This window comes from Scleropages formosus, chromosome 4 (assembly GCF_900964775.1).
Source record: "Scleropages formosus chromosome 4, fSclFor1.1, whole genome shotgun sequence".
In the NCBI taxonomy this organism is placed as follows: domain Eukaryota; kingdom Metazoa; phylum Chordata; class Actinopteri; order Osteoglossiformes; family Osteoglossidae; genus Scleropages; species Scleropages formosus.
Genome location: NC_041809.1, coordinates 21,272,671 through 21,300,313, shown reverse-complemented (window position 1 = coordinate 21,300,313; position 27,643 = coordinate 21,272,671). Strand labels below are relative to the sequence as shown.

The 27,643-nt window shown below is 46.7% G+C and overlaps 1 protein-coding gene across 5 annotated transcripts in view; it reads right to left on the bottom strand.

Annotated features, from left to right (window-relative positions):
• Positions 1 to 27,643, bottom strand: part of LOC108936283 (glutamate receptor ionotropic, kainate 4-like) — a 205,382-nt gene that overhangs the window by 103,473 nt on the left and 74,266 nt on the right. The window contains exon 1 of one of the 5 annotated variants that reach the window (XM_029251578.1): positions 22,471 to 22,534. The exons of the other annotated variants lie outside the window; for them this stretch is intronic. The gene's annotated coding sequence lies outside the window, so the exon portion shown is untranslated. Of the gene's footprint in view, positions 1 to 22,470; positions 22,535 to 27,643 lie in introns of those variants that run through there. 5 annotated transcript variants of the gene reach the window in all.

The following is a 27,643-nucleotide window of genomic DNA, read 5'->3' as shown; positions in this document are numbered from 1 at the left end:
TTACACATTTTTAACAAGCTGACGGCATCCCGGCCTGGCCCCGTTTTTCGAAGAAACAATGAGGCCAGGCACAATTTCGATGATTACATATGTACAGTTAAGCACAGTCGCTTGGTTTGCCTATTAGGTCCTTTGTAACAATACCCATTACAAACTGGCTACACATACTGCCATTACGCAGTAATTGGGCCGTTTAGAGAGAGCAGGACTTTCACCCATTCCCTTCATATTCAAACAATACAATATTGTTTTGCCACTTAAGCAAAGATTTCTAGATCCGTCTTTCATAGTACACACACTATTAAAAGCAGCACATTTTACGCGACGAGGGATTACAAACGAGGCTCGTGAACGATATCGAGCTGTTGTGCCTTGGGTTGAATCTGACCGGATAAAACGACCTTAACTTCTTTTAGAGGTCTGTTGCGTCTGAATTCATTGGCGAAGCATGGTACGGTACCGTGCAGCTGGGAAGGCTCCGGCGATGCAGCATGTCTGTTTCGCTTCCGCAAAAAGAAAGACGTCCGAAGCCTTTCCGGAAAAATTTTACCGTCTCTAAAGAGCTGATCTAAACAAGCGCCATCGATATGTAAGGGTGAGTGTGTGTTTTCGGCACTTGTGCGCAATGGGGGTACTGCTTATCGAGGGAAGGCCCGGGTGAAGGCTGGTCCAGTTAATTCCAGCACCTAAACGGATGCCTGACGAAACCGCGGCCCGCTGCTCTGAGCCCTCTGCCAGCTTCTCCCAGCGGCATCACCTGCTGTGCTTGGGCCACGAAGCAACCTCTGATCTTTAGGACCAAGTAGTGCATTACAGCAGCGGCCGCCACGAGCGCTCCCGCCATTCATTTATCACGGCCGGAAAATTACAATTAGAAAAACATACAGAAAGCTAAATCAATCCACTCAAATGTAATTACAGCGAATCAGCATTGGTGGCTTTTCATGGCCACTGCACAGCAGCCCCGCTGGCAGAATACCCGATGAGGGGCACGTCGGCACGGTGCGCTCGCTGCGAGTGCCTCCGAGCACCGAGCGCAATTAAGGTGATTCAAAGCCGTTCTCCGCTCCTGCAAGGCGACCCCCAAAACACAATGGCTGTAAAGAAAGAAACTGTGACGTGGTGCTACGATTCCGTTTACACCGTCATGCGTAACTTCTGGAACTGCAAAGCCGAAGGAGCGCACACAAAACATCGTATCACATTAAAAGGCAGAAATACCAGCCAACAATTTTTTGAGAAAAAAATTAAATCACACGTTGAACAAATTTCGTTCGACGGGTGGTTTCCGATTTGTAGGAAAACCTACCGAAGAAGCCTCCAAATATCTGTTTATACTTCAATTTTGCACTGTGAAGAAGTGAAAGACTGAGATTGTGGAACTGATGGCTGTGATAAGCCACATCATTCCTCATCAGTTGCAGCACATGTAACGCTAAGTACTGGTAGAGCGATGACATCATTACGCACCAATATTCATTCATTCATTCATTCATTCATTCATTCATGTATGAATAATAACTGCTTCTCTAGTGTGGGCTTGTAGTAGCCAGGCATGGTACTGAGATACGTACACGGTAAGAGCCACTGAGAGTCTTTAATTCACTGAAACATGACACGGAGCAGGCAGCCAACCCTTGAGCACCAAGGACAGCGCCCCTTGGGGACAGACAGTCCATCACGAGGAGCCGTCCCACACGGACATTCTGGAAAGCTCTTGCCTCGTTAGTGGATCCCCGCAGAGAGGTTGGCAGGCAGTGCCAAGTCGACCTCGAGGAGAACAGCAGAAAGGACACGCTCTTGTTTCGTCCTCACGGGTGCCCGACAGCACGGCCGTAGCACGGAAGCACCGACGGGCTCAGACAAAAGTGCCAGGCAGAGGGGATACGAGCCCTGCGGCGAGCTCACTTCCCCCTCCGACGGGGAGAGCGGCACGGAAAAGGATACGTCGGCTCACTACTGTCCTCTGTTGTTCTCGCTTGGTTTGTCCCCTCTTGCCCTCAGTTGTGGGAGGAAATCAACAAAAGATGCCAACTGCGCACAGATTGAGCTGGATGCACACCCAGGAGTTGTGAGAAGGCACCACCACCTGCTGGACCACCATGCTGTGCTAAGTACCTACGGGTGATAAGAGTTACTCGCGTGTTCGCAGTACCAAACAGTACCGCACTGTTACACCAGCAGAAAAGCGAGGGACGCACCTTCAATCACAGTCAGCTGTAAAGGCTGCTTCGACTCAAAGGGAGCACATGCGGACAACTACATGGAAAGCTTGGCTAAATAATTTCTTCCATCAGAAAGAAAGTGCCATAAGGCTCCTTATTCCCTGGAGGCCATTAATCAGTGCAATTGATCACAACGAAGGGTCCGCGGACCGCATCTGCCGTCTACTGCCAGTCCTCCAAAGGTTAAAGGGATAAAGACAAAATTACGAAGAGCAGATTGCCACAATGCTATAAACATCTGTCACGGAAACCCCTCACTGCAGCGTTAATGAAGTGCTCACCTTGCGTTCAGGCTCTCCATCGGTACCGGCAGCCTGATTCCCACAAAAAACTGAGTTCTTATTTTTAAATGGATTCAGAAAGAATTGTTTTCAAATGAGTTCCAGCATCGGTGACGCTGTCGTGTTTGATGTACATTTACATTTATTCGTTTAGCAGACGCTTTTGTCCAAAGTGACGTACATCTCAGCAAAAGTACAATTTACGCATTGCATTAAGAGAAGGAGACATAGCTGCAGACGTGAAAGTCTCAAGCAAACCTAGTTTGTTCCCTACCGCTTGCTGCACCGAGGTTCATCGTTCGAGTAGGTGCATAAGACACAGGATAGACAAATCCCGATACCCACACCAATTTCTTTTTATTTTATTAAATATTATAAGATATACAAATGAGCAGTACAATACCAGAGTAATGGCTGAATAAAGGTTGTATCTGGGGATGCTTCTGGAGTTACGATGCGTGAACAGTTATACCACAGATGATCTGAAGAGATCTTAGGCAAAGTGGATCTGGGAAAGTTGGGTTTTCAGACCCTTCTTGAAAACAGACAGAGTTTCTGCAGTTCTGAGTGACAGGGGAAGGTCATTCCATCAGCGAAGGGGTCTGGCTGGGGTGTAGCGGTTGATTAAGTCTTGATGTACATAAAACGCTAAGTACATAAAAAGAAGAAGAGTCTTTATAAACAAGGGGGTGCAGTGGCATAGTGGGTTTGACCGGGTCCTGCTCTCCGGTGGGTCTGGGGTTCAAGTCCTGTTCGGGGTGCCTTGCGATGGACTGGGATCCCGTCCTGGGTGTGTCCCCTCCCTCTCCAGCCTTGTTCCGCGTGTTGCCGGGTTAGGCTCTGGTTCGCTGTAACCCCACTTGGGACAAGTGGTTTCAGACTGTATGTGAGTGTGTGTGAGAGTCTTTATAAACGCCACATTGATTCTAAAAATCTGAAAGACCTGATTTACATTCCAAACAATATAAAACCAGAGTAAACAACAATGAGCCTTCTGCTGCAGAGTCAAGACTGCACCGTTTGTTCAATTTTCTTCACTCCTTAAGGTTACCAGTGTTACGTGTGTTACAAGGTTATCTGTATGGGTTCGGCGGATTTATGGCTTTGGCGTGCGGCTGCCTTGAGCACCGCCGGCGACAGTCGGCTGAAGGCGGCCGTTATCAAAAGTGCCGACGTGTTCCTGGACGACGAGGGGGGACCGTGGGAGTGATTCCGTCAGCCGGCGAAAGGGAAGCGAGGGTAAGTGAAGCAATCGAGAGATAAAGCCGGCAGCGAAGTCAAAGCTCTCGTCCAGAAACCAAGAACAGCAGCTATCTTGTTATTACGTACCTGGGCCGCGCTTCCTTGTAGAAAAGCTATGTTAAAATTGTATTTTCAAAGCACTGTTTCAAACATGCTGGGGCGCGGTGGCGCAGTGGGTTGGACCAGGGTCCTGCTCTGTGGTGGTTCTGGGGTTCGAGTCCCGCTTGGGGTGCCTTGCAATGGACTGGCGTCCCGTCCTGGGTGTGTCCCCTTCCCCCTCCGGCCTTGCGCCCTGTGTTGCCGGGTAGGCTCCGGTTCCCTGTGACCCCGTATGGGATAAGCGGTTCTGAAAATGTGTGTGTGTTTCAAACATAAAAATAACTAAAGCGGCTGAGTCGAAGCATTGCCCTGAAAAGAGACCGGAACGTTTGAGAAGTTGGAAAGCAGCCGACCGTAGGTGTTACTCAGGCTGGACAGACGGAGGGCTCGATTAACAATACATCACCGAATCGGGTGCAGCCGACGATCCGGCTGGGAATGGCTGCGTACGCTCATGCATGCCACACACACACACACACACACATTTTCAGAACCGCTTGTCCCATACGGGGTCACGGGGAACCGGAGCCTACCCAGCAACACAGGGCGTAAGGCCGGAGGGGGAGGGGACACACCCAGGACGGGACGCCAGTCCGCCGCAAGGCACCCCAAGCGGGATTCGAACCCCAGACCTACTGGAGAGCAGGACTGTGGTCCAACCCACTGCGCCACCGCACCCCCTCATGCATGCCACTCGGGTAAAAATGGCTCGTTTTCAATATTCAGATTGACATTTATTGTGGCTGTACGGTCACACGGATACGACGGACAAGTACATACGCATACACACAGGCCGAAACCGCTCGTCCCAGGCAGGGTTGCAGGAGGCCGGACCCTAACCCGGCAACAGAGGGCGCGAGGCCGGAGGGAGAGGGGCCACACCCAGGATGGGACGCCAGTCCATCGCAAGGCACCCCAGGAGGAACTCGAACCCCAGACCCACCGGAGAGCAGGACCCGGTCCAACCGGCTGCGCCACCTCACCCCTCGCAAGTAACCACAGAGCTATTCAATTACTCACCAGCAATCCTTGTGTGCATTTACACATTTAATTCCCCTCAGTGAGGGAGAACATTATTAGAATTTATTTATATACAGCGTAACGGAGGAGTAAAGAGTCAAGGGCAGACATTTTGAAGCCAAGCGATCATTTTCAGATAATTCCGCTTTTAACATATGCCCCCCACACAGAGTTACATGTATGCACAGTGCACTTAAAAAGCAGGATGTTCAAGCAGCCCCACTCACTTTCCTGACCTGGGCAACCCACTGAAACAGCACTCACTGCGGGCAACAATTAGCCCCCAGGCTGCCTCTAGAAGAGAGATGCACCGCCCACCTCTCGGAGCCCGTGGCAGGAGCGTACGGCGCACAGGAGCAGAGCTGCACAATCGAGATGATGCCGAGGCTTTGGCGAGAGCAGGATGCCGCGAGGCCCGGATGGCGCAGCTCGCAAATCGGCTTCCGTGATGCGAACGTATCGCCGACGGCAAAGCGGTCCGGAGCGCCGCACCCGTTCTGCTCTGTCCTCGGGGCCGAGGGCGCAAACGCTGTCCTTAATCAATAACGTGACCGAAAAGGCTGATATTGCCTAGAAAATGGGCCTGAGGGTTCACGCAATTGGAAAATGGCAGGAAAAAGGACGACGTCTTTAAAAAGACACGGAAGTAACGGGATTTATTTCTGCTTAAACTCAATGCTGCAGCAAGGGGGGCAGCAGCGGAGAGGGAAGAAGAAGCTGTGTGTGAGCGGCCGAACTGCGGAGAGGCCGGAGATGCCGTGTCGTCTGAACCGGGGCTACAAGGGCAACAACGGCAACAACGAAGATGCTGAGTCTTTGCCAAAAAGAGAGCAAGACGAAGAACCATCCGGAGAGTTCACAAGTGGGGAAACGAGCATCCTTGGAGAGGGAAAGAAGGCTCGACCGAGAGATGAATGAACATATCGGGTGGTTTGCACCAGTGTGCCATTTGTACATCTCACTGAAATATGGTCTGATTTTCATCAATGGCAGTAAATATGGCGCCAGCCAGGCACCCGATGACAGATAGTGGTGGATGTGGTCCACTTGTCAGAATATCGCTGTATTTTCAACGGAGTGATCTACAGCGTAGAGTCCATCGAAAGCCCCGGACGGCTTAACAGGAGTCAAGTTCATTCCGCACGCAGACAATATAAAGTTCATGGAAGCAATGTCAAGAAAGGAAGTATTTCACTACTGTCATTCCAGAAGTTTCTGCAAAAGATTTGAAGGCTTTGTTGTCATGCATTGCACCTGGCTGGATGACACTGCATCAGGATTATTAAGGAGCGGGATAAGTGACTTCACAGTAAGAAAAAAACTGAACCCCACAATGCAACAAATATCTCCACAAGGCATCTGAGAATGTAATTGCTGTCATGGGATTGTAGAAGAAACTGCAGAATATTTTAATATCACCTCACTGTCCAATACAACAGCTGAAGAGTACAAAATGTACTTATACAACTAAAAAAAAAATGTTTTATATATAATAAAATTATATAATGTATAATTTTTAGTGATAATATAAAAATGATAGAAAATATATAATATAAAAATATATTCAGTATATGCTATATCATCTTTAATTAGAATTATATATTATATACACACAGTATCTTCATGGCTTTCAGGAGCAAAAAAAGTGGAAGAAGACAGTTCATTTGCAAGTGAGGTTTCGAACAGCATTTGATGACGCAATGAAACGCTTTTCACCGTTTTACAATTTTGTCTGCTGCTAAAAATGATTAGATGAACCTGCTTCGCAACTGAAGCAATTTCATTCTTGTCATTATCCCCAAAAAAACTGCGGAACAGCGACAACCACAATACGAACGCGACAACGAGAGGGTGGGGGCTCACGTGGAACGAGCCCCAAGAATTTTACCTGGGCTGTCAGCGGCGGCAGTTTCGGCAAACACTTATCGGCTTTGAAAGAGCAAGAAATTCCTTTTTTTTTTTTTTTTTTTTTTAATCATTGCCATTGTCAAATTAATTTAAAATTGCTTTCCGCATGACGATTCGCTGTCACCTCACTTTAATTAACAGTGTGAGGCCATTGTGCTTTTAGAGTAACGGTAACTCGACCACAACTACTTATGAAAACGCGCTTAAAAATATACCGCGAGAAGTACCTCGGAGGCCCTGGCAGGGAGCAGGCTGCTGCCACAGAAGGATATTTAGCGATTTAACGTTTTGTTCGTTAAACATTTGCCTTTGTAATGGCTGTCAAAAAAAAAAAAAAACACATTACACTGTGGAAATGTCATACCTGCCACCTTCAATCTAGGCGCCATCAAACAGCTTTTCGGAATATTTTCCCAGCGCCCATTAAAATTGCCTTTTGAACCTAAAATGTCAGCTACATCTTTCAGTTATTAACATGTACTCATATTGATCTGACAACAGCAGTTGATCTGAAAACCTCTGGAGTGTCCAACCACACTCATCTGTGACTTATCAATGTCAGCTAGTGCCCGGATCTCAAATCGTCTCCGGCGGCTTGTCTCCTGTCCGGGTTCCCACCGACCAAAAGCAGGAAAACACCATTTGACATCTTGGCGACGGTGCCTTAACAACGTCCCTATCCGGTGGTGCCGAGGGTGCCCGCACCCGTGCCCGCCTGAAAACAAACCCCCTCGACACCCCGGTTTCCATCGTTCTGACGGGGAAAGAAATCCTACCCACGCAAACGCTCTTTCCGATACGTTGGCGTTCCTTGGGCTAACGCAATCCATATCTCACGAAGACATCATATGCCGACAAAACTGTTCAGCAAGTCACCTCAGAAAAGAAAAATAAAGACGTCGTCAAAGCTTTTGCAGCACGCACGTGCTCCGTGGCAGTCCGAGGACCGACGGGTAAAGGATGTGTGAGATGCGCTCAAGCGACTGACGCGTGGTGAGAGTTGCGTTCGACCGAAGGCTCATTTTCCCACGAACCCGACTGTCTCGGGCGGTGATCTGAAAAGCAGAGGGGACACACCGCTCGTACTCTGTGGCCTAGGGGCCGGAGCGCGTCCTCACGGAGACGTCGGCGGCGCACCCTGCGCCCGAGCCGAGAGGGGTTCCCGGCGCCCGCAATGTACCCGCCTACCGCTTTGTACGAGCCGACTTCAGAGCTAACAACGCATAATGCTCGTCTTTGTGCAACGGGGCTTGGGATCCTGCACCTTTCCACCCAGAATTCCCCGAGAAACCACGTTTCCTTGGTAACCCCGGTCAGGGGCATTTGATGCGAGTCATCCGAGCAAGCTCGCATGCAGCGTATATTATCAAGCTCTGCAGTCATTTTCTGCAGGGAAGTAACTTGCGCATCCTCCCAGCGTTGCCTACGCACGTGCGAAAACGTGCGCTATCATCTTTAAGCAAAAAGAAAAAAAAAAAAGGGGGTTAAAAAGGATTAAGTACAAGAATTCGGTTAAGCATCATAATAATATTGGTTAAAACACAGTAAAAGGTGACATTGCTTGTCATCTTAGATGATTCAGAGTGGTGTGACAGAATTCGTTAATGACGGTCGTAAAATAATGCGTGTGACAGCCAAGGAAGGACAGGGTCCACGGTCAGCATATACACACTGGCTGCTATTATTTTTAATGAACATGTCCCAAGTGAAAAAGATGGCTGGAATAATTCTACTTTAAGTACTTTGCTTAAACTTTTAACTGAAAAGGTCAGGTCAGAGGAAATTGATATTAATTTCAGGCGCTTTCTCAATATGGGCATGTTGATCAGTCGGTATACTCGGGGTACAATAAAACCGGCAAGTGACCGTGTCAAGAGCTGCAAAACAAAGCAGAAGCCAGATACGTAGGCAGCCACGTAGACTGATATAAAACTGATTTGTGTCACACTGGAAAAAAAAAAAAAAAGAGAAAAGAACGAATGAGATGCTGGACAGGGGGGTGCGGTGGCGCAGCAGGTTGGACCGGGTCCTGCTCTTCAGTGGGTCTGGGGTTCGAGTCCTGCTTGGCGTGCCCTGCGTCGGACTGGCATCCCGTCCTGGGTGCGTCCCCTCGCCCTCCAGCCTTACGCCCCGTGTTGCCGAGTTAGGCTCCGGTTCACCGCGACCCCGCTTGGGATAAGCAGTTTCAGTCAATGTGCGTGTGTGAGATGCTGGACACAATTAAACTGATTTCAAAGGGGACGAAGGACGTTGGACAGGAGCTTAACATCTCCTTGCGATCACAGCCGTTCAGCTCGAGAAGCATTTATTCCTGCAGGAGAACTTCGGACTAAGAAACTGAAAATTCAGTCCAGGGGGCGCGCACGGCCGAGGAAGGACACGCAGCCCTGGGGGAATTATCGGAACGATCCGACCCGTACAGTTTTCAATCACTCACTCCTGCACGCTCTTCATTCTGCCACCCAAAGAGCGACTGAAGCGAGGATGAAACGAACAAGTGCTCTTACTTCGGATACCAAGAGATCCAGAGGAAGAAAAAATGCTCTTTGTGATAAATAAGCTTTTGATTCCAGTTTCGACACCAAGATTGTAGCAGAGATTATTCGTTCATACAATAAACGTGTGTGTGTTCACGTTTCGGATTATTTCACAACCGTTTCCTCGGCATCTGAGGAGCGTGGTGTATAATTCCACAATCAAAGACCTTATTTACTTAAACCCAACGCTTCCCTCTGCTCCGTACACCAAACAGCATCGCGCTAGAAATTTTTACTAAAGCTGAAGTTTCAGTAAAGCTACAAACAAAATGTGTAAAATATACTGTGTTAAAACACAATAGGAAGAATATTCAAAGATAGCAAAAAGAAAGCTCAAGGTACTAAAATATTCCATTGTTTGAACAGAGAGCACTCATTTCATTGCACAGGTCTTAAACACGCTGGGGGAAGGAGCACAATTGGAAAAACTTACGCTTCCGCCTGGCTGTGTCGTGCTGGTCCGACTCAGGGGTGTTCGACCTGCGGCCCGACGGCTGCGTGCGGCCCTCCGTTTCACGTAATGTGCCCTGCCCATAACATCATCTGTGAAATCATTAATACGTGTACTATACCTACCATAAATACTACACATTCTACTGAATAACAGGACGATGCAGTTACAGAGACACACGACACCTAAATAAAATACTGCAATGCACACACTGTCTGAAATCGCTTGTCCCATATGGGGTCGCGGGGAGTCGGAGTCTAACTCGGCGACACGGGGCGTAAAGCCGGAGGGGGAGGGGACGCACCCAGGACGGGACGCCAGTCCATCGCAAGGCACCCCAAGCGGGACTCGAACCCCAGACACACCAGAGAGCAGGCACAGGCCAAACCCACTGCACCACTGTGCCCCCCTATAATACAAAAAAATTGTTTTTCAATTTAGACATTTATCGCTCTGTATGTTAATATGATTTTTTATACGTGGGGTCCTTGGATCAGTTCACGTTATTGATTTACTGGTTGGACCCCCCAATTCTAAGGGAAGGTAGCAGTATGTGAGCAGGCCAGAGGAAAGGGTATCAGCAGGGGCAGAGGGAGAAGGAGAAGGGAGATGCATGCTCAGATCCTCATTGTTTGGCCATTAACAACCTGTCAGGCACAAGCAGGGAGACAGCGAGTGCTGGGGGGTGCAGTGCAAGTGCCAGCGGGGTAAAACAAAGAACGAATGAATGGCCGTCTACCGGCAGCTTCACGTTGAGCGGCAACAAAAGGGGAGCTGTATGAAGGCAGACCTCCAGTCGCACCCCTACACTAATCTCTCGAAAGGAAACAGGGTTTGGTCCCGCTTCCCTGTGAGCGAGAACATTCCCGAAGTGCAAAACCTTTCCCTTTAATTCAACCGAAAAGCTCACACGCTAAGCCTCCAAAGGCCACACCGGAGCTTTAAAGGCTCAGTCCGAGGTTCACCTTCTTCCGCGAAATGTCTCCCCAAGCATAAATAAAATAAAGCAGTGTCGTTGACTCCAGCCATTCTAATTTTAATTCATTTTACGAGATGCTCGTGGCCTAATTTCCCCCCATTCGGCAAAATATCAAACGTTCCCGAAGTTCGGAGCTCAATTACCCACAATCAAGAGAAAAGGAAAGGCCCGTCCACCTAATGGGCCACAATTGTCTCATTCCCAGTGTGAGTCCACTTATTTTAACGGAGTACCTGAATATCAGCACATCCACTGCAATCGCACTCTCATGCCTCTATCTGACCCTCCATCCAAGGGTGTGACCGGAAGCATTTCACGCAGCAGACTGTGGCACGCTGGAGCGTAAGGGCAAGAAGAGCTCTAGTCCTGCGTACGCAAGTGGGGACAGCCGGTAGCGTAGCGGTTAGAGCTGCTGCCTTTACACCCGAAGGTTGCAGATTTGAGCCTCACCTCCAGCTGTAGTACCCTTGAGCAAGGTACTTACCCTAAATTGCTCCAGTAAAATTACCCAGCTGTATAAATGGGTAATTAGTTCCTCTATAGTACTATAAGTCGCTTTGGAGAAAAGGGGCAGCTAAACGAATAAATGTAAGTGGGCACCGATACTAACCTGGCCTGATGTTTATTTACCGCAGCTGTACCAGTAAACAGAGACCCGGGAAATAAAAGAAAATTTTTCATTGGAACACTCGTGGGCTCAATGACATGAGCGGAACGGTCCAAGACACACACACATTTTCAGAACCGCTCGTCCCATACGGGGTCACGGAGCCCACCCGGCAACACAGGGCATAAGGCCGGAGGGGACACACCCAGGACGGGACGCCAGTCCATCGCAAGGCACCCCAAGCGGGACTCGAACCCCAGACCCACCGGAGAGCAGGACTGTGGTCCAACCCACCGCACCCCCTCACACGGTCCAAGACAATGAGCAGAAAAGTAATCAAAGTGCCAGTAAAACTGAGTTTACTTTTGTATTATTTGCTCTCTTACCGCACAGACACTTCGCATGGGGTCCTGCTGTGACCTCACATCACACCACGTAAAAACGTGAAAGTGACCGCTTTTAACCAGACGTCTTAGTTATGTCTCGACAAAAAATAAATTTCCTTCTTTAATGTGCTATAACTACTTAGAACGCGGAATAAGGGACCAATCCAAAGCAACTAAAATGCTGATTAGAAATGCACCATTTTCTCTCATCTCGCCTTTTGGTTTCACGGCGGCATGGTGAACGAACATCCATAATTCACTTACATAAAGCCAAGGTGCTTCCCGCGGTGAGTTAATGCCTCCAGTCACTTCATTATTATTAAAACTGCTCCTTCTTTTCACAAATAGCCACTTGCGTCAAATTACTTACTCGCACGTTTATTTTCCAAACTAACCCAGATTTCTCATGACTAAACAGGCGCTTGCGCTGCCATTTAGCTTTATTTCCACTCAGCGCAGTAACGTTCAGCCTAACTTGTCCATTTTAAAAGGTGTACGTGTATTTTTCGCGTTGTCTCATTAGTCACCGCTGTTAAGCCTTTGGAAATAAGAAGCACCGATTAGTTTCAATAAAATAAAATAATAATAAGCATTAATTAATAAATAAAGAATAAGGAATTAATAAAAGAAAATTTTAGTGTTAAAACAAGATTAGGAAGGTCATTTTATTTACCTCTTTAGATTTTATATTAACTCCGCCGAGGGGTTCCTTCGGGGTCCCCTGCCGGTCCCAAGCCTGATAAAGGAGGAGGGTTGGGCATGGGGCTAGCGACCCCATCCCGTAAAAAACCCACACCGCTGCAGAAACGCCAACAAGTACTCAAGACATCTCAGAGAGACGCCTGGAGAGCCCTTGTCGACGGCCTATGCCCCAAGAGGGGTAGCAGGCATAAGTAAGTAAGTAAGTAAGTAGATTTTATATTACGAGCATGCTTAACGTCATTGGGAGCGATCCACTTTTGGTGCTCACCGGCTTCTGGGGAGAGAGGGAGACGCAAGGAAAGCCGCTGTAGCGCAGAACGCTCGTTCCGGCCTTTACAGACGAGCGACGCCATACATTTTCCCGTTCTTTTCTCTTTTTATTTGTGAGCACTTTCCTCCTGTGCTGCACGCCACTCTCCGCTGCAACCTCATTTCCCCATGGTTTAGACAGCATATATATATATGTATATACATATATATACGAAAAAATCGCAGGACTTCCGAGGCCTTAACGGCGCAATCATGAGCCGAGCCAAAGGGACTCGGGTATGTTTCTACAAAGCAGCGTGGGCGAAAATAAAAACAGGCTTCGACCCCTCCCTCCGAACGGCGCTCCTCTTGGCACGAGCAAACGGCGGTCATTAATTTCCAGCGTTCGGGGAGGACAGGTGGGAGTGTTTGCAGAAGGAACAAACGCTTAAATCTTTATTACCGTGCGGAGCAAGGCTCGGCTCTCCCTCATCCGGGCGCACGCAGCTCTCGGAAAAGCGACTGATGAATAAGGCACTAATGAGACTCTAACGTAACATAAGTCCTCGGGCCATGTCACCTTCTCGTCACCTGGTTAAAGCCCTCCGGTGACACTTAGAGACGGTTCCAATAATAAACACCCTAAATAACTACCGTAGTGTCTCCATCAGCACTTTGAGCGCTGACAGGAGGGAGGCCGCGCGGCGACGGTGTTGCCGCCGTCGTGTCAAACCCCGGTGCATCACCACACGCGTACGCACGCACCTCCCACACAGGTGCACGCAAACGCACATATTGCACGTACGACGATGCCCCACGCGCACACACAGAGAGAGCCAGAGTCTACACACTGGACGAAGGACATACACTCAGCGCCCGCACGCATCCCCAAGGGCAGTGTGCAGAATATCAAAGTGTGTGCGCAGTGCAGCTAAATATGTATAATACCAAAAAAAAAAAATCCCATCCCAGTTCAAGGCAGCTCCCAAATCTGACACTAAGACGAAGCGAAGCCACACCACTTATATTGCTTTCCTATATCCTTCCAGGTTGGGGGGGATCCAAACACATTCCGGGGTGTGTCCGCAGGAGCCGTTTGTCATCGGTGAATAAAACCTCCAGCGCGTTGCCAAGAGGCCCGTCCGCCAACCCCTCCGCGTGACGATCGGGAACGACGCGTTCGTCCGCTTCAAGAGCCCAGAAGAGGGGCATGATTGGCTCAATTAATCAATCTGAGAGAGACGCAACAACAATTAGGGGCGGAAATGACCGGCATGTTTGCCTGCCGGAGGAAGACAAGGGAAAGCCGACCGGCTGGGTTCGGCGGCACAGCTGAATCAATAGCGATAAACGCTCGCTGCGGACAACTCGGTTGAGTCAAACGACAACCTTTGGAAGCGGTTTTAGTTAGCTGTCCGGGCGCGAGCGGACCGGGGATCCTCCATAAAGAATGTCAGCGACGGGCATTGTTCATCAGCGCCTCTGTGGCGTGAGTGCGAGCCCCCCGTGGGACACACCTACGCCTCCCGAACGGGGTCTGGTGACCGTGCTGGCACCGTCTCCATTTTCCGTACACAAATCTCGCACCCGAGCCAACGACGCTAGTTCGACAACAGAAGGAGCGTTGCAGGGCGATCCTTTATAAAGATGTTGCACCAAACCGAAACAGGCTGCATGACTGGCGCGCACGCGCTGATCATTATGTATCGGAGCATTTGTCACTTTCTCAATACGCCGCAGCTGTGGGCGATGGGTCTGTCAAAACCTGTATGTGCAAATATGATAAATTTAGCCTTCAATCGGCTGTGAAAAGGCTGAGCAACAGACTGGGAAATGAATCCCCTCTAACAAGGTAAAAGACAGGGGTTTTTTTTTTGTTTTTTGATTAGCAGAATGCTACACCGCAACATCGGCGTGACCGGGAATAATCGCAATGTCGCCGGCACACGGTTTTTATACCGGCAAAGCGCGGCAAAATGCCTCTGCCTGCTACTCGGGCCGAGAGTCGCATCTGGGCGCGGCAAAAAACGAAGGGCCCTTCCCTCTTGACCCTTCCCTCGGAGGCTTTCGTTTGGCCCATTGGCCCACATTAACTCGCTGTCGAACGAACAACGGAAGCGAAGGCGCGCTGCGGTCTCCGAGGAGCGCGCCGCCCTTCCCGCCCGCCGCAGGCCGAGATGCTCCTAACCACCCCTCCGAGAACGCAATGGCCCTCCTCGCCAAACCCGGCGGGACGAGGCAAAAATACAGCGCGAAACGCATCCGTGTCTTTTGAAGAACGGCCGTCTGAATGTTTGCCCCCAAATTGCCCACTTCAGTGATAATGAGTCACTATATAATAATAATCCAGCGCAGAACGCAGGCATGGATAGGTAGAACTTCTCAACTATAGGGGCTCGCGCCACTGTAATACAGATAAATATAGAACGGTTCAGACATATAATTACGTACATTTCACGCTTCCTCGTGAAATCTTTCAAGTGCAAAAAGCCCAAAGTGGACTATGATAATGGCTTTAAATACACAGAGCTTTCAGAAACTCAAGCTGCCCATTTTCGAGGTGTAGAAAAAGAGTCGCTCGCTCGAACCTTTGCATCCCTAGCTCCTTTTGCGCAGTGAGATTTGTTTTAACAATCGGTTTGTAGCCATGATAATTTCATGCACCAAAAGCAAAATATCGCAGCTTTTCCAGGTTGAAATATTACAAGCTGATGGAAAAAGCACACAGCTCTTTTTTAGAGCAGAGTGGAATTGAACAGGTCCAAATGGAATGCACACGTTGTCGTTTCTGCAGGAAAACGGCATAAGAACGCAAAACACATGAGGAGGGTTTAATGATTCCGGCTAAATGGGCTCATTCTCAGCTAGTCCAACTGGCCCAGCCACAGAAATCCCCCCCCGAACAAACAAGCCCACGGAGGACATGAGATGCAACATAAGACATGGCAAACCGCTGCTGTCTCACAATACCTGGGTAGTGCGAGAGGACATGGGTTTGAGCCCTGCTCAGTCTGTGTGGAGTTTGCATGTTCTCCCCGTGTCTGCGTGGGTTTCCTCCGGGTGCTCTGGTTTCCTCCCACAGTCCAAAGACATGCTGTTCAGGTTCCCCCATAGTGTGTGAGTGACACAGAGAGAGTGTGTTCACTGATGTATGAATGGGTGACCCATTCTAAGTAGTGTATCTAGCAGTGTAAATCACCTTGGTGAATAAGGTGTGTGGGCTGGTAACACTACATAGAGTTCATTGGAAGTCACTTTGGACCAAAGTGTCTGGTAAGCAAGTAAATGTAAATGAAAACTGTACACAATAACCCTCCCCAGCAACTCAGGCATGATGACACAAAATTAATTACCACAACATGTCAAGATGCTTATTAAACATAACTAAAACTACACATATACACCATTTGACAAGAGATAATGGGAAAGTTCCCGTCACCAGCAGTTTAAAACCACGCAACCTGGATTCTGGCAACTGCTTTTATTGTTCTAAAGTACACTGTTTATTCCGTAGGGTGGGATTACTGGTATTGTTAATATTCACTGCTCTTATTTTCATTTAATACTTTATCCCTGTAACTAACAACAAACTGTAGCTTTCAGCCATAAGCTGTCTATTAATGAAGCGTTAAATGTCTCCTGCAGTGTTTTGGGGAGAAAGATCAGATAATCACACTTTTGAATAATGTTTTTGATCAAGCTCGCTGTTTTTCATATGAATGTTTACTGCAGGCACATTTTAATTTGATTAGTTCAGATTCTGCTCATCGGCAAACAGGAAAAGGTGAGTCTAAGCAAAAAACGTCCTCAGATGCACGTTTGGACAAGACTGCTCATTGCAGATAGTTTCTCGCGGGCTGGCTCTGGCGAGAAGATTTGGACAAAGCTGTGCGTGTGAATGACCCTGCAAATGAAGAAGAAAAACAAATAAAAGATTCTAACACTTCTACATAACTGTGCACCAACACTAAAAGCCAGAGAGATATATACAGTACATACATAGCTGGCTTTTAACGGAGGGAGATGCAGAGGTGGAGCGGGTTTGGCTGGGGCCTGTTCTGTGGAGGGTCTGGGGTTCAAGTCCTGTCTGAGGTGCTTTGCAGTGGACTGGCGTCCCGTCTGAGGTGTGTCCCCCACCTCCTCAGCCCTGCGTTGCCAGGTTAAGCCCCGGTTTGTTGGGACCTCGCTCGGGACCAACAGTTGTAGACATTTTGTGTGTGTGTGTCACTTCCAATGTTGGCGCACAGTTTTATAGAATTAATAAATATATATAATAGAACTGTACGCATATATAATGGGGGGGGGGCACGCGGTGGCACAGTGGATTGGACCGGGTCCTGCTCTCCGGTGGGTCTGGGGTTCGAATCCCGCTTGGGGTGCCTTGAGACGGACTGGCGTCCCGTCCTGGGTGTGTCCCCTCCTCCTCCAGCCCTATGCCCTGAGTTGCCGGGTTAGGCTCCGGTTCCCCGCGACCCCTGTATGAGACAAGCGGTTCAGACAGCGCGCATATATAATAGTATACCCTTTGTAGAGGAACCCACTTCTCATGTCACTCATTCTGACAAATGTCGCCAACATTTTCCCCAAGCTGACATTTCAAACACATTTTTAATGGCCCAGTAATTGCGATATGGGTCACACTTCCCATCAGCAGCAGGAAAGTGACAGGGTACAAGCTTTTCCATTAAACATGCAACAGCGGCGAATCCACACTCACGGTCTACTGATATGCAAAGGCTTTTGATTTGAGGCAACAGATCAGATTTCTACCCCGAGAGTCAGCGGTGCATGCTAAGGCAATTGGCGCAAATTCCCTGGACGTGAGAGAGGTGAGGTACGAACAGCACTCCGACACCCCACTACCGGCATTCGCGTCTGCGGGAAAATTGGATTTCACAGGTACAACACTGTCTGCAGATGTTTCGGCAGGACCGGCAAGCAGCATGCTAATTGAACTATAATACCCCGAGGCAGGGCTGACATAGATTAAAGATGCTGCATTTTGTGTTAGGGTAGTCCGAATTCCAAACAATTCCCACACCTGTCACAGAGAGGCATTATGGAGACAGTGTGAAAATATTCACTTCTTTTCTGTGCAATTCATTTACCCTTTAGACTAACAGAAATCACTAAAAGCACTAAATCACTAAATCACTGAAATGTTCTCCGTATAACAAAAAGCATTCCGTGGCAAAGCTCCAGATGTAACATGGGCACTGCTCAGTTACCCAAAAATAAACTCTAGTTTGCTTGAACCGTCTCAATGCATCTCGAAGAAATGACACGCTTAAAAAATTAGTAGGTGCAAATGATAAAATGAGAGAGGACAGGAAATGCAAATCGCAGCTAGAGATGTAGTCAGATCGTTCCCGACGCGCGAGACTCGTAAAAACCTTTTGCTTTTGCAGTTTTCAAATCGACCTGCTCCGTTACTTCCTTATGTGAATATCCGATCCATCACAGCGAAACCGACACTGGTGTATTACACACAACGTAATTTATGAGCCTAACAGCACTCCAAATGTTCCGCTAGGGCAGCGCTCTCACTATGGGTGTCCACGGTGCCGTGTGTTATAGCGCCTCTGCAAGAATGCAGTCGAAGTCCACACACTGTCCACCCCACTCACGCCCTATTCCGACATTTCCCTTCAAGAACTGTACACATTGACACGTGTTCCTAGTGTAAAACAACATGTCAACGACTGCTCGATGAAATCAGGCACCCCACAAAGAGCTCTTCTTTATTCTGACAGAAACCCTTGCCAATGGAGGTCTGGCGTATACACCTCAGTCCTCGACGCTGGGGGTCCGCATCGCTGCTCCTGGAGGGCAATACAAACAAGTTCATTATTGCCGTAATTACGCAAAATGCTTAAGGTGTTCGAGGAGAGTGAAAACATGTCCACACATTAGATCCCCAAGGACTGGAGCAGCAGTGATTTGGCTACCAATCCCTCCAAAAACTAAAATGTTATGGCTGAATATGTCGAAAGGCAGAGACGAACAGTGATAACCTAAACTCTCGACTTCGGCAACCGAGTTAATCAGCATTAAAGGCGAAACACTAGAAGCGTCCTTAACGGTGCTGAAAGTTTTATTGCATCATTAAATCAAATATTTAAATTATTGATTATTATCTAACCTTCACTTTTAATGACATTACTAATTTAATTACCAAGTGGCCTTTAAGGAATCACTTAGCTTAAATTTAAGGCCTGGGATATATAAGCAGGTCCAAAAACTAGTTTAAAGTCAAAGCAGCGGTGAAAGACTTGGAATTCAAACTTATAAATTCCACATCAATACAAGGACACAATGCATCCATAGTGTCACGGCAGGCCAAGAGAACCGGGACGGAAAGACCCAAGTGCGGAGTCGTTCGTCTGGAGTCAGAGGATCAGACAAGTTCCCGGTATCGGGGACAGGCGGAGGGTCGATCGATCGGCGGTCGGGGTCAGAGCGGGAATTCATGGGCGAGGTCAGGAGACGAAGCGAAGAGTCGGTCTAACGGAGATCGGAGTTGAAACGAAGATCCGTGGACGTGGTCGAGAAACAAGGCCAGGGGTCGAAACCGGAGAACGTGAACTGAGAACCGGAGATGCGTTTGCGCGAGGAGTCACAAGGAAGGGCGGTTGTCCCTGACGAGATTCCGCAAAGGTATGGGAGTTGAGGAGCATCTTTTAAAGGGTGAGCGGTTAATCAGGTGCTGGAGCAGAGTCAGGTGTTGTCGGTTGAGTTGTGGGTGTGGACGTGACACATAGCCTACAAGCAGTTCTATTTACACAGTAAAAGTTCCCAAATGCTTCCCAGTGTACGTTAATGTGAAACGTACATAGTCGGGACTATGTAAATTTAACAATCCTTTTAGTGGAGTTGCTTCAAAAAGCCAATGGGAAAGAAAGGCTGTACATGCAGTCTGTATGAATAACTCAAAACAGGGCAGACCAGCAGGCCTGTAGTCAGTCTTGTGGAGTCTTCACACCCATCTCGACGGGTTTGACACCTTCAAGATTTCATTAGCGGATTAGTGCCGAGACCTGTTCTGTATGCTCGTGCTGGGCGCTGTTGTGAACGTCTACCTGCTGTATTTGTGTAGGCTTGCAGAACAAGAACCGCCTCTCGCGTTACATGTACATCCCACCCATCAGTGTAAATGTTTCATGGTGTGGTGCTAAAGGTAAAAAGAGCCCTATTTCTGAGCGCCTCAAGATTAGCATGTTTTTTCAACCTATGTACTTTGCAGCCAGTGACACAGGAAAGCAATAATTTTATTTAATGCCATATGCAAAAACATGGTCTCCGAAGCAAACAAGACTGCGTGGCTGTAAAAAGCACCCGATTCGTCTGTACTTTGTGGAAAAAACCTGATGAGCTCTGCCACAAGCCTGACGCCTCGGGGGCGGTTTCGCTGCTTTTTGCGGATCATTATTCCACGGACAAATGGGGGTCTGCCATGAGCCACTGGTAATGTACTCTTTATCTGAAAAAATAATTGCTCCCTGTTTAGTGGTAGCATTCTAATGGTGCCAAACAAAGATCTCACACTGGATTTCAAGGCAAAAAAATTTAATTGAATTCTAATCTTGATCTGCGTCGCAGGGTCCATTTAGGGGTCTGTTATAGAAATGTGGATTCGCCGGCGTGAAAAAACACAGCAGCTAATTTGAGGCCTCCAGGACTATTATGGTGTGTCTGCGGCGGACTCACCGGAGAGCACCACACACACGCTGCCGCTGGGCTGGTTGCCGTGGTGTCAATTAAACACCCGCAGACCACGACAAAGAGACGGACACAACTACACTCTCGGATGGCATCCTCATGAATTTAATCTATTAAGCCATGTAATGATTGGTCTGATTGTCCCAAAAGGAGAGTAATAATTGCAAAAGGAAAGCAAGTGTTTTAAAAAGGGGTTCATTTTTCATTCCAGTTCTGTTCTTCTTCTGCACAACCTGGTTTCCTATTTTTAGTCCTTAAATAGTTCATGAATGTTCTGCTTTGCCAAAGTATAGCTCAGGGACAACATTGTGTTTACTCTACACTGCAGAATTCACAGTCCCCAATAAAGTTTAATAAACATCAAAATTAAATCTCATTGGAGCCTGAAATGAATCCTAATTTCTATATGAAATCCTACAACAGTATATAGTTGGTGGTAATGAGCATTCGCAGACTGAAAAGCCCTGGGGATGGAAAGATAAGTACATCCACCAAAAATAATCAACCTGGGTCTCATGTCTTTGAAGAAAACAGCAGGTGCCAAACTGTAAACTCTGCTGAAACCTTAGAATAGTTTTTTTACTTGGCCCGACAGCCACTAAGTTGCGAATTCCATACCCAACGTGGCACAGGCAGCCAATGAGCCTTCTCCAAACACAAAAATGCTAATTCGCCAATGTATTAAATGTCCTGGGAACAGACAACGAAGTCTCATTAAACAAATATATCAAGGTATAACAGAGGAGAAAACATTGAGCATTTCCTAACCAAACATTTGCATTGCAACAACAGTGAGACATGAATAAAAATGACAAATTATCCAAGATCATGTGTCACTGATTTTCAGTTCACTGAAATTTAGAGAACAGCTTGATCTCTAAAAAGTCTATATATCATGCGCGCCAGGGGACGATCGTATATTTCAAAAGCACAGCTTGCATATCGTGTCATGTTGTCACGCAGAGAGAAAACATGAACATTCCAGAACATTCCACTATAGAGCATAACCTTAATATTGCCATATATAAAATGTCATTTATACACACCAACACCTACAGATGCTTCCCATGCTAGTCACCATGCCATCCTAAGATATACACTAAGTTAAAGTTGGCAACCCCAGATTTCTTCTAAACTTCTAAAATATGTTACATTATAAGTAAGACAGCGGATTCATTTCCAAGGTATCCCCTCTCTTCGTCTTTCTCCGCCTGCTTCCTGTAGCTGCCTGTATAAAGTTGAAAACTCTGATAACAGCTTACAATAACCATCAATGGACCTTCTCTGATACCTCTCGCAAGAGGTCCAAAATCAAAAGCACAAATGTTTAAGGTTCTGGCTTTGATGTGGTGGAATGAACTCCCCCTCTCACTCAGAACTACTGAATCTCTGTCGACATTGATGAAGGGTCTCAAAACACATCTTTTTCATGTGTTTCATAAATCTGTATTATGTTACCTGTTTAAACAACTACTGTACATGCAGCCACTCATGTAATGTATGCCAGTTTTCACAGTGGTATGTGACAAAGTCACTGTACTCAAGAATATCCAGGACAGCTTGTAGCATAGTGGTTAGAGCAACTGCCTTTTGACCCAAAGGTCGCAGGTTCGAGCCTCCCCTCTAGCTGTAGTACCCTTGAGTAAGGTACTTACCCTGAATTGCTCCAGTAAAATTATCCAGCTGTATAAATGGGTAAATAATTGTAAGTCACTTTGGAGAAAAGTGTCAGCTAAATGTAAATCTCAGTCTCTTCATCTATTAATTTAAGGCACTGCTGTATGGTTTTGGAGAAGAAAGGTCTGCAAAGAGAATAAATGTAAATTTAGCAACAGTCAAACAGAAGAGGTATTTTTGGCTTGCGGTGATTAACTAAGAAATTTCAAACCGTTCCTTGTAGACGCATTAAAGGGAGGTGAGTAGGAATAAGAAAAGAACTCCCATCAGTGTGAACGAGTGGCAAAACTACTGTCGTTTTCGAGACAGGAACCCACAACCTTTTTCACAGTCCTTTCTCCTAAAACGAAATTCGAGCCTGGCTTCCCCAACGATGCGTTTCTCTCACCTGCTGGATGTCTCAAACCCTGCTCTGCTCTGATCGGCTGGCATTCCACAATTCTTGGGCTCTCTTGACACAAAATCACCTGAAAAGAGCAGCAAAAGTATTTCTTACCCTCCTCCACTCAGCCATGTGATAATGCAAATCAGACGGGAAGCTCCTGAGATCCAAAGTAAATCTGTTCAGACACACACAAAAAAAAAAAAAGTCCAGGACTTCCATCGCACATCATTGTATTGGTTGCACAGCTCTCCTATACTGAAAAGTAAACCATCACTCCCCACGGCCACCCTCCCAGGAGTACATGCTATACTCATTCAGCCACCTAATTATATGACTATGCATCAAATGATATGGAAAATGACCCCGCGCAGCAATGGGCAGAGATTAACGGCCCACTCCGCTCCTGGAAGCACAGCACCATATGTTACAGGATCCATTAAAGCACGAGTAGCTTCGTTCGCATGCGACAGTGACATCACTGAGGCTAAAGACAGGTAACTCTTTTGTATGACCACATGTACTAAATCAGCCTGAGAGGTTCTTGGCAGCCCACCCCAAGAACGTGAACGATGAGAATCAAATCAACTTCACAAACAGTCTATGATTAAAAGCTGGCCTTTGTGCTTAACAGCCAGCGATTGCATATCTTCTAAGATCGCAGCGTTTAGGCCCTTAAACGCGGCCGGGCTAGCGAGCATGTCCTGGTGCGCCATTGAGCTGCCCATGCCCCATAGCAGGCTGAGGCTCCAAACCTGTTAGTGGTATGAGCAGGACAACATAAGGACAACAATCCTGATACTTTGTTTGCCGATCGGGTGTTGGACGTGCTGGAAGTTCTATCTAAAAAGCAACACCAAAGCACTTCTCGAAAAACAGGAGCGAACAAAAAAACCGCCTTGGATTTTAGCCACCGACAACTGAAAGACACGGCTTAATCTGTTGATTCCGTCTGTTTAGAACATAATGCTTGATGAATTTCGCAAATAAACAGTTTGGAAAAAATCCAAAATAGTTTCTATTCTTTGAGTTGGAGATTGATGATGCTTGTAATTGCTTGGCACCCACTCACGGATGGAGGTGTCCATGATTCTCCAGGTACGAGCGAACCCCGCATATCAACCGCTAGGGTCCCAAACCGAGAGGCAGATTTAGCTCATATGATTTGCATCAACTGAGCCAAACACCGAAACTCAATTTAACAACAATAAATATAGATATCACAAAACCAGAGCTTTGCTGCATTGCCCCTCCCATTCTTCTCGGCTACCTGCGTCCCCATCGGGCCTTTCCCGGTGTCCTTCTCGCACTAAAACTCTCGTCTTGCTCTCGCACCAACACGCGACAGCAAATACTTGCACAAAAAAAATCTGGCTAAAAGACATGTAAGTTAGGAATGGTCAATATAAATTCATCCGATTATTTTTATTTGCCGCAACGCTGATTTAATCAGCCTGTAAACGACAGTCGGCGGAGCTGAGATTATGTGTTATATTAGAAAGGGAGTCTTGTGGAATAATAAGGTCTGCGGTGGCCTCCATCCCAGGTGCTCCAGAGCCCTTTCGGCACGCGTAAAATCACATCTGCTTCTCTGGCAGCCTCGGTGACACCTCCGACAGCTGTCCTGCAAAGCATGCCCCAACCCGCAGCCAGCCGAGCAGCGGGACGCGTCTCGCAAACCCACAATGTGTGTTGTAATAGGACCAAACAGCAGCTCTGTCAACTTTCTCTTCCCTCAAACCATGACGTGGTCATAAGGCTCGGGCACCAACGAACAAAGAAACTTTGTAAGGTGAGATGTTAACAGCTTCATTGGCACCTCGGTTATGCCCTTTTCCTCGGGAAAGTCGATCCCCGACCTTCAGCGGAAAACAAAAGCAAGGTGTCAAACCACCATATTTTTGTCCACCTCCGTATTTAAGACCAGCTTCTGCAGCGCTGTTTACAAGGTTTAACTTGTTACCCTCTATTATCTTATTAAAAGTCAATCCAATTCTTTTTTGATGAAGTTATGCAGTGCAGGCTGGTTACTCTTACCTTCTTGGAAAGGAAATGTATTTTAGGATGGTCCACACCTGAAGGTGCCCCAGTAAATATGCGGATGACCAAAGTGTAAAACCGCTCAAACCAGTTCTGGAACGTCCGGACACCTTATGGGAATTTATGGGAGTGCTCCGTGACCACACCTGGGAAGAACCTTTAAAAAAATTGGGAAAAAAAAGGAAAAAAAGGAAAAAAAAAAAAAAAAACCCTGAAATACCTGTGAACCTCTTGACCTTCTGCCTTTGTTTACTGTAATGTGGATACATCTGCAGTTTCTGTGCTCTGTTCCTGCCTCTATGTTGCTGAGACCTGCTGCTGTTCACAGAATGAATAATGAAAAAGAGAACCCTATCTGCTCATTATTCATTCACATAATGAATGTCTTTCCTAATAAGGTGTGATGTTAGTGAAACAGCCTGATGAAAAGTGGTAATGATCACCACACAAGTTCCCACAGAGCATCGCCCTCACTGCAGCCATCTTTCCACCTAATTTATAGCTCTTTATCCCAACCAGAAAACAACCTCCTGCCGTGAGCAAGATGGCCCCTTGGCTCCGGAACACTGTTCTCATCTCAGGTGGAGAACCTCCTGTCAGAGAGCAGCGAGAAGTTCATAGGGAGCGAGGTTAAGGCATCCCACCCCTCCTGAACCAAGGCAATTACGAAAAAAAAAACTCTTTGTAATGCTCCGCTTGATTCCGTTATTGCAGCAAAGACATTACGTGCTCCCCTTCTCCCGCCCTGACGTTCAGTTGAATTGCATCTGTATTTTTTTTTTTTTTTTTGCTCGTTCAGCAATATTGCAATTTGCAACATTGCCACAGACGAGCCCTGACCGCTAACAGCACCGCCTCATGCTGTTGGGAGCAATCGAACTGACTTTTCAATTTCAGCCTTCAATTCTTGTAGGAGTCCATTCCGAGCTCTGTCATGGATGGGCTCTGTCTTGGCTGATTTCATTACCAGCGCAGCGCTGGCACTCAAACATCTGATCCACCATCAGGCAAATGTCACGCTTTGTGGAAATGGCACTTGTCCAGCACTGGGCGACAGAATACGTGATTTTACACACCTTCAGTGAGGACTGGTAGAAGGTATTTTGGTGATTGATGACCTTCACGCTGACTTATGTGTCAGGATGAAAACAGTTTGGGTGTTCCTTTGCAGCATCGCAGTACATCTCCTTTCAACGTCTGACAAGCAGTAGGACCAAAGCGCCATCGCTGTAGGAAAATCCTTAATATTTATAGTCAATCACTGCATCGGTTGCACGGTCGTGTACCGGGTGCCTCGCAGCTGCTGAGCTCTGGGTGAAAATCAGGCTCAGTCTGCGTGAATGTTCTCTCTGTGTTTGCATGGGCTTCCTCAGCATGCTCCAGTTGTCTCGCACATTCCAACGACTATCACTCCAGGTGATTTGGTCAATCTAAATTGCCCATTTTCTTTACTAAGTGTCTGAGAGAGTAAGACCTGTCCTGTTGTCCTTCCCAGAGTGTACCCTATTTTACACGCTGTGTTCTCTGGGATTGGCTCCCGACTGCAACACCCTGAAGTGCATAAGTGATTTCTGAAAATATACAGACGGACAGTTGTTCTTCTACGAACCCTTGCAGCAGTTTTAGTTCAATACTTTATTATGCACAAGTTCTCTTCATATACACTTTTCAAACACGAATATCTGGATATTAAAAATATCACTGATTAAACATGAAACCCGCCTCGATTACAAATTCATTTGTCCGTCTCAATAAAGTGTGAATTTGATTTATTGCGAAGATATTTAACTGGTATAATAAAATTGATTAAAGAAACAGCAAGACACATTTTTCTTGTATCAACAGCAGAAAGCAGGTACTACTTGTTGCTAAGCAACTCAACTAGATTCAGTTTTGTTCACAACTTTTTGGCATAAAATGTTGCAGTTAAACACATATCTAACTTAAAAAAGTTTGCCAAATACAGTATTTTTTGAAGATTGTTTCCTCGTTGGCTTTCTATTGTTAGATGAAAAAAATATTTCATCGGGATCAATGTGTCAAAATGGAATTCCAGCCTTATTATTTTAGGATCAGATGTAAATTTTCCTACGATAAAATGTCCTCTTGTTTTACTATTATCGCAACAGCAAGAAAGTATCTGCAAAATTAACATGTTCTTCTACGCTGCTGTGACAAACTTTGATGGTCATCCTAACAGTTGATTTCATCAATGTTATAAAATAATTTGCTACGTTTAAAAAAAAAAAAAAAAAAAAAAAGATATCCCTTTGAATAGCACCAAGTCTTCAACATTAAACATTTTTGTCATAAAAATATTTTACATAGGCACTGCAAAAACAATGCCAGCTACAATGATTCCAGTAATTGTTCCCCATTTAATCACTGAATTTGTATTATTAATATGATATCAGTGCTGGTGCCTTGCATCCCCTGGGCTGTGTCGCTTGGACAAGGTTTGAATCGGTCTCACTCTGTGCAGAGTTTACTTCTTCCTGTGTCTGCGTATATTTCCTCTGGGTGCTCTGGTTTCCCCCCCAGAGCCCAAGGACATGTTTTCAGAGACTTGGTGACTCTAAATTGCCCTCAGTGTGTGTGAGTGATTGCCCCTATGATGTACTGGTGTCTTGTTCACACTGTTCACTGCCTCATACCCTCTACTTCTGGAATAGGCTCTGGACCACCACATCCCTGCATAGCAAAAGTAATTACCGATGATGACTGCATTGATGGATTTAATGTTGCTTTTTGGTGCGTAATGATCTTCCATCTACTTTGAATGCACCAAATTGTGCTTCCCAAAAGGCTTTAAGCAGCTATGTTGCATATAACTATCACATCTGAGTTTTCTTTCGCTAAAACATGACAAAATTATTCTCTCATCTTAAGCTCCGTTTACCCAGAGAGAGTTCAAGGTAAACTGGAAGTTGCTCACTGAAAGACTGCTTTATATAATAAAAAAAAAAAAAAAAAAAAAAAAAAAAGTACTGAGCATCTATGTCTTGCAAAAACCGTGTAATGACAGGTATCATCTACACATTTGTTTTGTATTTTGCGCAATATGTTATTCTCATTAAAAATTAGTATGAAGATCTGCAGAAATTTCAACATGGACTTTCTTTGTATTAGATCACCCTAA